The following is a 14,452-nucleotide window of genomic DNA, read 5'->3' on the forward strand; positions in this document are numbered from 1 at the left end:
CTTACAGTGGAATGCCAACTGATGAATGGAGAAGAAATGATGGAGTCAGAAAATCACCGTTTGGCAGACAGCACAAGTAACTGATTTAGCCCAGAAACACAGTGGATGCTAATATGCAGTAGGTGAAAGTTTGAGGAGGAATGAGCTAACTACATAGCCTCAAAGTACCTTCACAAAATACTTCTTAGTAACACAATTTTAAAAGGTAACTTTGTGATGAAGAAACCTGGCAGATAGTTCCCTACTCAAGAAGTTAAGGCTAATAGCACAAGTAAAGGAGCCAATAGAAATATAGGCTATCTAATAAGACGCAACGATAAGAACACAGCACTGCTTCAATGACATCCCTGCCAAAAAAAAATGTATAACCTGAATGTAATCATGCGGAAAGATCAAATAAACTCAAATTGAGAGATGTCTGACAAAATAGCCTATAATCTTCAAAAGTGTCAAAGTAATGAAAGTCAGAAAAGATCTGGTTGAATGGAACTAAAGAGATAAGATAACTAAATGTAATGACTGATCCTGAATTGGATACTTTTGCTATAAAGGACATTAATGGGATAACACATAACTTGAATGAGATCCGTGGATTAAATCGTAGTAACGTATTATTGTTAATATTCCCAATTTTGATTTTGTGTAGTGCTTATAAAGGAAAATTTCCTTGTGTCTTAGTCCATTTGTGCTGCTATAACAAAATACCAAAGACTGGGTAATTCATGAACAACAGAAGTTTATTTCTCATGGTTTTGGAGGCTGGAAAGTTCAAGATCAAGATGCCAGCAGGATTGGTGTCCACTGAGAGCTGCTCTCCGTTTCCAAGATGGCGCCCTATCACCGCATCCTCTAGAGAGAAGGAATGCTGTGTCCTCACATGGAAAAAGGGATGGAAAAGCAAGAGAGTGCTCCCTTCAGCCTTGAGCCTTTTTCCAAGGGTGCTAATCCCATTCATGAGAGTGGAATCCTCATGAATTAATCACTTTCCAAAGGCCACATCTCTTAAAACTGTTGCATTGGGGATTCATTTCAACATGAATTTTGGAGGGGACATCATCGTTTAAACCATAGCACCTTCTTCGTAAGAAATATACACCAAAGTATTTGGGTGTCATGAAGCATTATGTTGGCAACTTACTCTCAAAATAGTTCAGGAAAAATAACACCTTTTGTACTATGTCTGCAGCATTTCTTTAAGTTTGAAATTGTTTTAAAATAAACGCAAAAAATTACCTTCCCTTTCATGTAAGTAATTAATTTATTCATTTTATAATGGCCAGCAAAGCATATGCAATTAACTTATTATAGGCAGAGGCCAAAAAAAGTCAATGTATCTGATTATCATTAGTGAGGTTTTCATTCTCTGAAAGTATCATGCACATCTAAATTGAGACTAGAAAGAGCAGTGATATGCTCAACGAAGGTAGCATCTTCGGTTGACCTCCCTATTTGGAAGAAGAGAAACAAGCATTAAGACTGCAGTTTCAAGGTGACATGGTTTGGCTGTGTCCCCACCCAAATCTCATCTTCAATTGTAGCTTCCATAATCCCCGTGTGTCCTGGGAGGGACCTGGTGGGAGGTAATTGAACCATGGGGCGGTTTATTCCCGTGCTGTTCTTGTGATAGTGAATAAGTCTCACAAGATCTGATGGTTTTATAAAGGTGAGTTCCCCTGCACATGCTCTCTTGCCTGCCTCCATGTAAGACATGACTTTGCTCCTCATTTGCCTTCCACCATGACTCTGAGGCCTCCCCAGCCATGTGAACCTGTGAATCCATTAAGCCTCTTTCCTTTATAAATTACCCAGATTTGGGTAGGTCTTTATTAGCAGCGTGAGAACAGACTAACAAACAAGGTTTTCTTGCTTTTCTCACCTATAACTCCATTCTATAGCATGCCTATAGGATAATCTAGATCACAGTTGAGTTGGGTCATCATTTTGTTCAATTTGTTTATACATTCACTCAATGTTGGCAGAGTGAAATACTAACACAGATGTCACCCAATGTGTGAAGGGTTCAGGCCAAACAGTGCAGGCGGAACTCTACAAGCAGAAGGGTCAGCAGCAGGATTGGCATTTCATGGACACACATGTGTGGGCTCAGAATGGCTAGACACTCCAAAGGTTGTGCTCCAGAACAGAAATCTTGCCAGCTCCTTCCTCCTGAGAAGAGCCTTGCATGAGGAGGGAAAACGATCTGAGCTCAGAGGAATTGCACACCAGTGCTGGGAATGCCAGTTGTCCAGGACTGTTAGCATTTAGAACCCCTGTAGAGGGAAGAGGGAGCCATCAAGCCTAGCCAGCTTGTTGCCAAGCCATCCAGAGATAGCCTCGGGGGTCATCCAACAGACACTCCTGTTTTTCCCACCACACTCAGTTCTGGTGTATCCATAAACAATTAGTGAACTTTTATGTACCTGGCACTTAAATAACTCACAGTAAGATACCAAGTACATCTCCCAAATACTATAATAAAGACTGGTCTGTAATAAGTACTACATGAGTAGTCCAAGTATTAACTACAGAGGAGTTTTTTAGGCCTTCTCGTATTTGACCCCCAGATTTGACCCCCAGATTAAATATCACCTCCTCAGAAAAGACTTCTCTGACTTCCAGAGGAAGGCCAAAACACTAAATACATTTGCTGAGTTACTGATTTCTTTTGAACATTTCATCACACAGCAGTGTCACTACAGTCATTTTGCTGCTGCTGTTTTCCCCCAGGGGTTTATCAGGTCAGCTCAGTTGAATATGAACTTCGAGTGTATTTCATACCCTAGGATACTCACCACTGTTTGTAGGTGGACTTTCCATTAAAAACAATTTGCTGTCTTCTCTGTTTTTACAAACTGGAGCTTTGCCTCTATCCTTGCCACTGACAGTGAAACCACTACTGTGAACAGTCTGAAAACCTGTTTTCAGTTTTTTTGTACATTTGTCATTTGGCAAATTGGTCTATAGGCAAATTTGGGCAAATGAGGCTTCCCTGACTTAAGTCGGCATGGATTTCCACTTAACCATTTCTCTATCTCCTGGGGAGTACTCTCAAATAGTTGTCAGTGTCAGCACATTTATTCAGTGTTAGCACATGGTGACACTGAATAAATATTTGTGGAATTAATAAATGAACATCCTGGGCAACATGGTGAAACCCGGCATCTGCAAAAATAAAAAATAATATATAGATACACATATATATACACATACATATATGCGTATGTATATATCTATATATATACACAAATACTATAATAAAGGATGGTCTGTAATAAGTACTATGTTAGTAGTCCGAGTATTAATTATAGAGGAGTTTTTTAGGCCTTCTCATATTTGACAAGTATATAGTGTGTGTGTGTGTGTGTGTGTGTGTGTGTGTGTGTGTGTGTATATATATATATATAAAAGCTGGGTGAGGTGGTGCATGCCTGTAGTCACAGCTACTGGAGAGGCTGAGGTGGGAGGATCACTTGAACCCAGGAGAGTGAGGCTGCAGACAGGCACATCACACCACTGCACTCCAACGTGGGCGACAGAGCGAGACCTTGTCTCAATAAAATGAATGAATGAAAGGCTCAAGAAAGAAAGAATCGCTTTTACTGCTTAAAATCTATTACTAATTTAATCCCTCCAAATGATAGGAAGTAGACAGCATAGTCAGTCCCACTTTACAAATAAAGAACCCACAACCAGAAAGCCCATGGTCATTGAGCTAGGAAATGAAAGAGTCAGAATTTGAACTCGGGCAACAATAGTAATAAATGAAGAAACAACTTAATGTCCAATAAGTAGGGTATAATATCTAAGTATATGATAGATACTATACAGTCATGAAAAGTGTTGCTACTGGGGTCAGGCATGGTGGCTCACATCTGTAATCCCAGCACTTTGGGTGACGGAGGTGGGCAGATCACTTGAGCTCAGGAGTTCAAGATCATCTCGGGCAACATGGTGAAACCTCATCTCTACCAAAAATACAAAAAAATTAGCTGGGTGTGGTAGCACATGCCTGAGTTCCCAGCTACTGACTGAGGATGCTGAGGTGGGAGGATCGCTTGAACCCAGGAGTCAGAGGTTGCAGTAAGCCGAGATTGTGCCACTGCACTCCAGCCTGGGCAATGGAGGGAGATCCTACCTAAAAAAAAAAAAAAAAAAGCTACTGAAACATTCCTAAGAATGAGAAAATGTTTATGCTATAATGTTAAGTAAAAATAAGATACAAATTGTGCATTACTACAACTATATTAAAATATATACAAATTTATGTGCAGAGAAAAGATTTTTAAAATGTTAACAGTGGCATTTTAGCATTGGAATTACAGTTGCTCAATACCCCAGGATAGAGAAAGGTGATAAATTAATAAATCTTGATAAGAGTATCAGTATGTAGTGGAAACAGAATGAGTGAAAACAGATGGCATAGATGGCATGTAAGAGGGCAAGTAAAAATATAAAAAGTAACCTAATTATTAGTATTTTTTTCTGAGTGTGGCAGAGACAAGGCTGTTCACATTGCCTTTTCTTCCTGGACAGACTACATTTTCCAGCTTTCCCTGGAGTCAGGTGAAGTCATGTGACTGTGTTCTAGCCAACAGAATGTGAAGACTAATTTGTGCTGCATTAGGCCTGACCCACAAAAGTCACCTGTGGATGACCCTGTCTCTACGTTCTTGCCCCTTCTGTCTTGATGCAGATGAGCAAGGTGACCTTAGAAGCCACGTGGTGAAAGGAGACTTGGTCCTGGGTCGCCATATGGAGGAGAGCCACATGCTGAGCAGGAATACCCTTTTTGGACTTTGCATAAGTGAAAAATAAGTGTCTATTTGTAACACTGTAGAGACTTCAACTAAGATATTGAGCAATATCCTCTACTAGTGTAAAAGAGAGAAAAGTAAGTAAACAATATATGTATAAAGCAATAAGCTGGATTACCACAGAAATACAAAAACATCTAAATATGCTCACCACTCTCAAATATCTTACAGTGAAGATGGAGGGTATATACACAAATGAAGATGACAGTTCTCAAAGATGTAGCCAATAAGTGCCAAATTAATGATGCAGACAACACATGCTTCTAAATCAATCAGGATTCCCTTACCACAGGAAGAAAAGACATAAAAGGGGCCAGTTCCATAACAAGAGGGTTAGCTAGAATACACAGTAAAAGGAAACTGCCAGTTTCATTTCAAATGACTGTGAGTAGGAATTGTTAGACCTAAAAAAAGTTTCAAAAGACACATTCATAGAACACAAAGCACTTGGTAAATTTAGTAATAGATAAAATTACAGACTCCAGTACACTGCCTGCCTCCATAAAAGCAAATAATTCCTTTTTTTTTTTTTTAAGATGGAGTCTTGCTCTTGTCACCCAGGCTGGAGTGCAATGGCTGACTGCAGCCTCTGCCTCCTGGGTTCAAGTGATCCTCCTACCTCAGCCTCCCAAGTAGCTGCAATTACAGGCGCCCACCACCACGCTCAGCTAATTTTTGTATTTTTTAGTAGAGACAGGGTTTCACCATGTTGGCCAGGCCGGTCTTGAACTTCTGACCTCAGGTGATCCACCTGCCTCAGCCTCCCAAAGTGTTGGGATGATGGGCGTGAGCCACTGCACCCGGTCAATAATTCCACTTACAATGCTCTACTGTTCAGTTTATTCCATTCTTTTAAGTGTGGATACCCTGATTCCCCTTGGTTTTTTGGGGGGTTTTTTTTGGCATATTTATATATATATAAAATGTTTGAACTGGTGCAAATTTTTAAAGTCCAAGTCTCTCAATTCAGTTATTCATTAATTTATTCATTCCAGAAATTTGCCATCATGTGCCGGGGAACCAATTACGTGCTAGTAAATGACTAGTAATAGCAACAAAGGAGTTAATGAACAAAAGACCTTTTTCTCTAAAAGAGAGTGTAGTTAGTGTTGAAACAGGTGGGTAGAGCCCATGTGACAGAACAATTAGTGATCTGGGGAAGTCAGAGAAAGCTTCAGATATGAATTGCCCATTTGAGCAGGCATGGAGATTAGATGAGGAGGCATTTTTCAGGCAAAGCAAACGGGGAGGGATTTCTAGGTGGTGAGAACATCTTGTGTGAGTATGTGGAGTTGTGAGAAAAAGCATGGCCGGCGGTGCAAGGGCCAGCTTTGCGGTTCGTGGGACGGAAGGGAAAGAGATGAAGGAGTTTGTTTTAGGCTGCTAGTCATGGGTAACCAACAAAGGTTGGTGAGCATCCAACTAATATGTTCAGGTCTTCGGTTTGTTTTGAAGAAGAGGAGGTCAGATAGCTCTGGCAACAGGGTAATATATGAGGAAGTAGAATAAGCTTTAATTTTAAAAATTGGATTCAATGGAGACATTTGAGGGGTGAAGGAGGTAGGGGGAGACTGTATGGCACAGGATACTACGGGGAAAATTCCATGAGGTTTTGTTTTGTTTCCTTTAGTGTTTTGAGAACAGAGAAGTCCTATTTGTACTGATTAACTTTTAAGTGCTTATGTGGCAAACAGAAATCCTACTCCAGATTCACCACTGCCACCCTCTGGAACCACGGCAAAAAACAGAACAGTGTTTAAAGTCAGTATTGAATGCTGATAATCTACTTGAGTGGTTTCCAGCCATTTCATCCATGGACTTCTTTTATTACCTAGTCTCCCCCACAGATTGAATCTATGATTTACAAAACTCAAAGGTATCATTTATTTAAAATTTGTTAAATTTATTTAAAATGTATTAAATTAGCCGGGTGTGGTGGCATGTGCCTATAATCCCAGCTATTCGGGAGGCTGAACCAGGAGAATTGCTTGAACCAGGAGACGGAGGTTGCAGTGAGCCGAGGTTGCACCACTGCACTCCAGCCTGGGTGACAGAGCGAGACTCCATCTCAAAACAAACAAATAAATAAAGTTGCGAACATGTTTTGGAATTATATAGAGGTGGTGGTTGCAATAACATTGTGAATGTACTACATGCCACTCAATTGTATACTTTGAAATGGTTAATAAAGCATGTGAATTTCATAATTAAAAGTTTTTTTTTAAATGCATAGTGAAAAGTCTCATCATTGTCTGCCCTCAGTGTAGTTCCCACTACATCCATAGGTAACCTGTGTTCTTAGTATCTTCAGAGCCCTCCAGTATATCTATGCACATACACAGAAATGGATAGCTTGTTATCCCCGCCCTCTCTTTTTACACAGATGCAGCATATTTTGTAAGTTATTCTGTGCTTTGTCTTTCTCAGCAATTTATCGTGGAGATCTTTCTGTGGCCTTGACACTCTTGAACACTGCAGGCCACTTTGTTCCTCAATGTGGTTTGTCGGATATTTCCTGATTACTAGATTCAGGTTATGTGGCTTTGGTAAGAATACCACAGAATGCATCTTCTCTTTGTATCTTATCATGTGGCACTTGATTTTGATTTTTCAATTGCTAATGATCGTTGTTTGATCATTGGATTGTAATAAGATAGTGTCTACCAGTTACTATAGTGAAGAAGACTGGAATTAGCCAATGTTAGAAGGAATCCTGGTTCCTTTAGTGGGGAGCGGTTTCTAGAAACTAAAACCTGAGCATTAAGTATGCTCATTGGTATAGGTTGATTCCTTTGATTAGTGCCCTTGTAACAAATTTCCCTTCCTGCCACTGTCCCCTCCCCTGCATTTCTTCTTCATTCCATTCAGGTTCTGACACGGTGCGCCAGGTCATTCTGCATGGACATCCTCCTCGCTTCCTTTAGGCTCTGACACTCCACAGCAGGCCACCCTCTTCCCTGCAGTGTGGACACCCTCTTTACCCCACTCAGGCTCCAACACTCCCCGTCAGGCCACCCTCTGGGGATGCTTCATTCTACTTGGGCTCCAATGGTTGGTGCTGGGCTGCCCCTCACCACGTGTGACCACCATCCTCACCTCCTCAGGCACCAACTTCCCATTTTGCCCGCCCTCCTATGTAGATACCTTCCTCCTCCTACTCAGGCTCTGACACCCCACACTGGCTGCTCTCTTATGTGGATGCTCTCCTCCCTCCATTTGGACCACTGTGACTACCCCATACCCCAGCACAGGTGCATACTTTGCTCACTCCATCTAATGGTTTTAAAACCGTATCTTCAGGAAGGATAGAGGAACAACCTTGTATTAACTCCTAACATCCACTACCACTCTGGAAGAAAGAAACAACTTTCCCTGTGTCATGGGAAAATAAGCTTAGTGAGGGCGGGTAACAAGTTCCCACTAGTAAGTACTGGGGGCAGGATTCAAACTCAAGACTCAAATCTGGCCTCTAGAACCAGCATTATCAACCATTATGTTGCCAATCATATAAAACAATCATATAATGTGCTATTAAATATACTGTTTTTATTATCTTCTGCTACCGATATACTGCCTTCTATTTTTGAGACAGAGTCCCATTCTGTCGCCCAGGCTGGAGTGCAGTGGTGCCATCTCAGCTCACTGCAACCTCTGCCTCCTGGATTCAAGCGATCCTTGTGCCTCAGCCTTCTGAGTAGCTGGAATTACAGGCGTGCGCTACCATGCTTGGTTAATTTTTGTACTTTTAGTAGAGACGAGGTTTAGTAGAGATGGAGGTTTCACCATGTTGGCCAGGCTGGTCTTGAACTCCTGGACTCAAGTGATCCACCCACCTCAGCCTCCCAAAGTGCTAGGATTACAGGCATGAACCACACTGCCCGGCCTATACTGCTTTTTTAATATAACTCAATATATATGAACAAATTGTAGGCATCCACTTATTTTCTATCTCATCTGTTTTCCAGGTCCTTGATTGCTAGTTCCCTCCAGCTCCCTCTGCATTTAATGACTAATAAATGTGGTTTCCGGTCTGGACTAATCTCTTATATCTTGAGTTATCAGGCGAAGTAATTTTCTGGTCCATAAAGGGATTGGTCTCCCCATAAATATATAAGGTGCTACTTTTACATTGGTTTTACATTACTTAAACCAAAGCTCTAGGGGATAGATTTTGATTGATTATAAATGTAGAACAACCATTTATCGAACATTGACTACTGACCAGATAGTGTACTGCTTTGCATATATTACCTCATTTAATGTTCTTCATTTAATGTTAACCCTGTGAGAGTCAGGAGAGAAGCACAACTTTAGATAGCAAGGAGTAAACCTGCTATCTCTCCACAGGTGCCGAAAGGAGACAATGAGACTCAACGGATCAGAACAAGACAGTTTATTACACACAGCAAACAGCAGAAGCATCGTCATAGCTGTGTCAGCCTCCCTTGCCCCCCAAGTCCCAAGAGGTGAAGTGATAGACCTAGACAGATAGATGTCAGGCACACAGTGGATTCCAGCACAGCTGAGGAATCAGAGCCAACGGCCCAGAACTTTTTGAGCAAGCAGCAGTTTAGCAAGCAGTAAACAAGTAGTCCCATATTAGTAATTAGTGTTAGTTATTAGTAGGTCACATTGACCTACTCACGTGCCTATGTACCTTGCTACAGAAACTATTCAGTATCAGGAGATGGATAAATACCACAAATATTGTATCCTAATAGCAGCCTTATAAGATGGGTATTGATCTGGGCATGGTGGTATACACCTGTAATCCCAGCCACTTGGGAGACTGAGACAGGAGGACTGCTTGAGCCCAGGAGTTTGAGACCAGCCTGGGCAACATAAGTAGAGCCCACCTGATTAAAAAAAAATTTTTTTAAGATGGGTACTATCATGATCATCCTCTTTATTGATGAGGAGATTGAAGCAGAGATAACCTGCACATGGCAAAGACAGGATTTGAACTCAGACAGTCGTGGCTCCTAACCACAATACCAAGTTTCCTTTGTTGGGGTTCAGAAAATGATACCCCAAAGCATGGTGCTTTGACATACCAATACTTTGTACTAAAGCAGCAGCCTCAGAACTAGGGTCTGTCTCTGACCTTCTCCCACCCCCTATCTCTTGCCCCTCCTCCTCTCCTGAAGCACAGGAAGAGACTTTTCTCTGAAGTTCCCTTATCTACTTAAATATCCAATCCACTGAAGAGGAAAACAATTGTCTTCAGTCTTCTTACTGAAATTTCATTAACCAAGGAAAATTAAACTCATATCACAGAGGAAAAGACTGAAAATCAAACACCGTACCTACAGCCCAGATGAACTTTGTCCCAGACTATTGTCTGTTCTATGGACCCATTCATCTCATAAAAATCATTACTCTTCTAAAATTGCTTACATCCTGCATTCCCTTCTCCCCTATGAATAAGGGTATATAAACTTCTAGACCTTATTGGGTCTAGTGCTACTAGAATTGGGCATTCAGCTTCCTGTGATGCTCCCCTGCGCATAATTCAATTACGCTGTGCTTTTTCTCCTTGTAATTGGTCTATCGTCTATTTATTTCTCAGACTCAAATATCAAACCTCAAGAGGTGAGAGGGGGGTTCTTATGTTCCTACACCTTTGAGGTATGATTGTCTCTCTACAGTGGTACAATGGGCTTTGAACCACCAAAAAGATTTGAATTCTAATCTAGGTTCAGGGTTTGTATGATCCAAGGAAGCTCATATATTTTTTAATCTTAACTTCTTCGCTAGACAGAATACCATATCTCTCAGGTTTGACAAAAATATATACAAAAAGCTTCCACCAGACAGAAAGCACTCAAATCTTGGATTTTTCCTCCTTTAAACCTATTCCGACCATACCTGTAGCTGATTCTGGCCATAATAAAAAAAAATAATAAGATGTTGGAATTATGAGAATAAACAAAATAAAAAGAAGAGCTCATCAATTTCAAAAGTAACTTCGTAAATGCTATCCCTCTTCATCCTGCATTAATATTTGTATTTCTATATATTTGTTTATTTGTACTCTACTTAACCACATTTTTGGGAGCGGCAGCGTGGTATAAAGGAAAAATCTTAGGCTTTGGAGCCATTTTACCTTCCACATGGCTTTTGACAAAAATACATAATCTCTCTGAAGCTGTCTCCTCATCTCTAAAATGGGGATTATAATAATATCTACCTTGAAGTACTGTGAGGATTTAAATTAGACAAATTACATAATAAAATATCCTGGCATAACATGAAAGGCATTCAATACATATTGGTCCCCTTCTTCTCAAAGAGGTTTTAAAGTTCCACAAGGGCAGACATTACACATTCATTTTACTCACCTCAGTAAATATTTCTAAATCATTTCATAAATTCCTTTTTAGATGATTGTATACCACTGGAACTTTTGTGTTATAGGATAAATAATGGTAGAACTCACCAAACTGTTCATCCTAATTAACAATTAGGGGTCATTTTCTTCATATGTGCTCAAAATGTATTCTATCTCATCTTTGAAAAATATAAAGCCTGTTATTTCCCCTATATTTGAACCAATTATTCTGATGAATATTCTGTGGAGCTATATGCCAACATGGCAATATATATATTTGCTTTTAAAATAGTAATGCCTTATAACCTAGGAATTGTATTTTTAAGAATTTATGGTAAAGAATCAAAAATACACTCGAAGATTCATGTAAAAGTATATTCAGTGCAGACTGTTTATAACAGGAGGAAAAACGAAAATAATAGAATAATATGTTATCACAGATGCAAAATACAAAGTATAATGAAGATATTAAGCCACCCACACTTTAGAAGAGTATATTTAGTCATATGAGAATTTGCTCAATATAAAGTGAAGAAAACAAGTTACAAAACTGTGTGTAGGCCGGGTGTGGTGGCTCACACCTGTAATCCTAGCACTTTGGTAGGCTGAGGTGGGTGGATTGCCTGAGCTCGAGTTCAAGATCAGCCTGGGCAAAGTGGTAAGACCCCATACCTACTAAAAATAAATTTTAAAAAATTAGCAAAACATTAGCTGGACATGATGCTGCATGCCTGTAGTCCCAGCTACTTGGGAGGCTGAGACACGAGAATTGCTTGAATCTGGGAGGCGGAGGTTGCAGTGAGCTAAGGTCGCACCACTTAACTCCAGCCTGGGTGAAAGAGTGAGACTCTGTCTCCAAAACAACAACAACAACAACAACAAAACAAAAAACAAACAGCAAAAAAACTGTACAGCTGTTGTAAAAAAAAAAAAAAGTACATATGTTACAATAAAAGTTAACAGTTTTCTTTGATTGGTGGGATTACTAGTGATTTTAGGTTTACTGTTTAGAACTTCCATATTTTCCAAAATTTTGCATAATATTTATAATTAGAAAAATATTAATGACTTATGCCCACTTAATTTTAGTAAGGTATTTAAGATTAAAATTTAATATGGGCCAGGAATGGTGGTTCGCACCTGTAATCCCAGCACTTTCGGAGGCCAAGGTGGGTGCACAGCTGGAGCCCAGGAGTTTGAGACCAGCCTGGACAACAAAGCAAGACCCTATCTCTACAAAAAGAAATTTAAAAATTACCTGGGTGTGGTAGCACATGCCTGTGGTCCCAGCTACTCGGGAGGTTGAAGTGGGAGGACCTCTTGAGTCCAAGAGGTCAAGGCTTCAGTAAGCCAAGATCACACGTCTGCAGTCCAGCCTGGGTGACAGAATGAGACTGTCTCGAAAAAAAAAAAAAAAATTTAACATGAAGAGAAAAACCAAACTTAAATGCACAATCTTTACATAATGTGTTTATTGTAGTATTTTGCTTCACTTCACTGAGAAAACAGCTAAAGAGTCAGGCTTCTCAAGTACATATTGAGTCTTTGAAAGGCAGCTTCATGAAGTAGAAAAAGCAGAGTTTTGAAACCCAGGTATGTGGTCCTGAGCAGGTTATGAGGCAGAAGAATAGCGGCTGGAGGCAGGGAACCTAAGGCCCATTCATGCTGACTGGGTATCAGAGGCTACTCCCATTTCAACCCCTCCTTTTTCTGCGTGGCAGTTGAAAAATGAAAGTACCTCTTATTGGTCCCCTCCTGCAACCAATCGGACCGGTTGTGGGCCAATGGGAAACCTCTAGAGGGCATTCAAACCCCAGAAAATTCTGTGACCAATGCTCTTGAGCCGCTTGCACCAGGCGGTGCCCACCCTGTGGAGTGTACTTTCATTTAAAATAAATCTCTGCTTTCGCTGCCTTGCTTTGTTTGTGCGTTTTGTCCAATTCTTTGTTGAAAACGGCAAGAACTCGGACAGCTACCCTCAACTGGTAACAGTTACCTGCTGGGCCTGCTTCCTCATCTCTAAAACGGGGCTGTCACCCCGAATCAGACGGTAAGGTAAGATTTCCACAATTGTTGAAAGAGCCTGACACATAGTAGGAACTCAAAGTCTGTACAAAGACTTAAAGTTCATGAAACAATATACAAACTAAGGAAGAAATCCACTTAAGTTTAGGGTGAATAAATCTAATAACTGTTTGGTAAAAACTACACTGACAATGACTGTCTTGTCAGTGTTCAACACTTATGTGAAACACTGAGCTTTTACAAGGCCAAGCCCCGTTTTAGGTTAAATTCTCGCAACCACGCTGAGGATGGTTCCGTTTTTAAAGCCGCGTTCCTGCCGTGGAAACAGTGGCCCTGAGGGTTAAGACACTGCCCAACACCGGCTGCGCCTGATAGACGCAGGTTCCGAATGCAGGCCCTCTCCAAAGTCTTGCCCACTGCTCCACAGTGCCTCAACAACCAACATTTCATCCTCAACCTCAAATCCATCTCTTCAGGGCCGCAAAAAAGCGTTACTTCCCAAAGGGCGTGTTCTCCAAGAACTGCATTTAGCATTTCAGATCAGAGTGAGCCGAACTCACTAGGATTACGACAAAAACCAGTGAGATTCAGATAACACCGTTACGTCGAAAGTTTTAATCCGTGACAGCGGAAATATTGCTTACGCCCTTAGGTAATTTCAAATGCACGTAAGAAGGCCGTGCCAGTCTCTGCTGGCGATGCAAAAGAAAGATGGGGCCGGCGGGGTCGTGGGGGGTGGGGGGACATGACACCGTATCCCAGACACAACCTGACCTCGTTTAAAATAAATTCTGTATCCGACTCCCTTCGGTGCGTTTCACCGCCCCTAGTCTTGTCTGGCTACCCCCGAATTCCTTTAAAAGGGGTTGAAATGGGTGTTGCAGAAGAGAGAATACTCAGGTAGAAACGGCCTGCGGCAGAGGCGCCCCCAAATCATGGAACCTGTTGGAAGAGTGAGGAAGGAACTCTGGGATCCTGAACATTCTCACGGGTGTAAAAAGACAAAGTAAAATCCCCATTAACCAAGTTGGGGAGAAGTCACATCCGTCACACAGCCTCTCCCAGACCGCACATTTACAACACCGGCCTGCCTCCAGTCCTTGGCTGCCTCACCTTGCTCCTCAGAGCGGGTTTCCCAAGACCCGCGCGCAGCCGGCCAGGCGCAAACTCAAGCCGCTGCTGGTTGCCAGGAGATACTGGTCCAACCATCTCCTCCAATCAGCGCGCATCTCTTTTCGTCCAATCACAGAGGCAGGAAGGGCCGTGGTGGGAGGTGAAAGGT

At 41.3% G+C, this 14,452-nt stretch overlaps 1 long non-coding RNA gene across 1 annotated transcript; it reads right to left on the reverse strand.

Moving 5' to 3' along the window:
* Positions 1-723: 723 nt before the first annotated feature.
* LOC107000979 (uncharacterized) lies at positions 724-14,361 on the reverse strand. The gene is made up of 3 exons (XR_013401271.1): positions 14,284-14,361; positions 12,404-12,539; positions 724-4,135 (listed from the first exon to the last, which is right to left on the reverse strand). It is a non-coding gene; the product is annotated as an uncharacterized LOC107000979 (long non-coding RNA).
* Positions 14,362-14,452: the final 91 nt, after the last annotated feature.

This window comes from Macaca mulatta, chromosome 11, assembly GCF_049350105.2.
Source record: "Macaca mulatta isolate MMU2019108-1 chromosome 11, T2T-MMU8v2.0, whole genome shotgun sequence".
In the NCBI taxonomy this organism is placed as follows: domain Eukaryota; kingdom Metazoa; phylum Chordata; class Mammalia; order Primates; family Cercopithecidae; genus Macaca; species Macaca mulatta.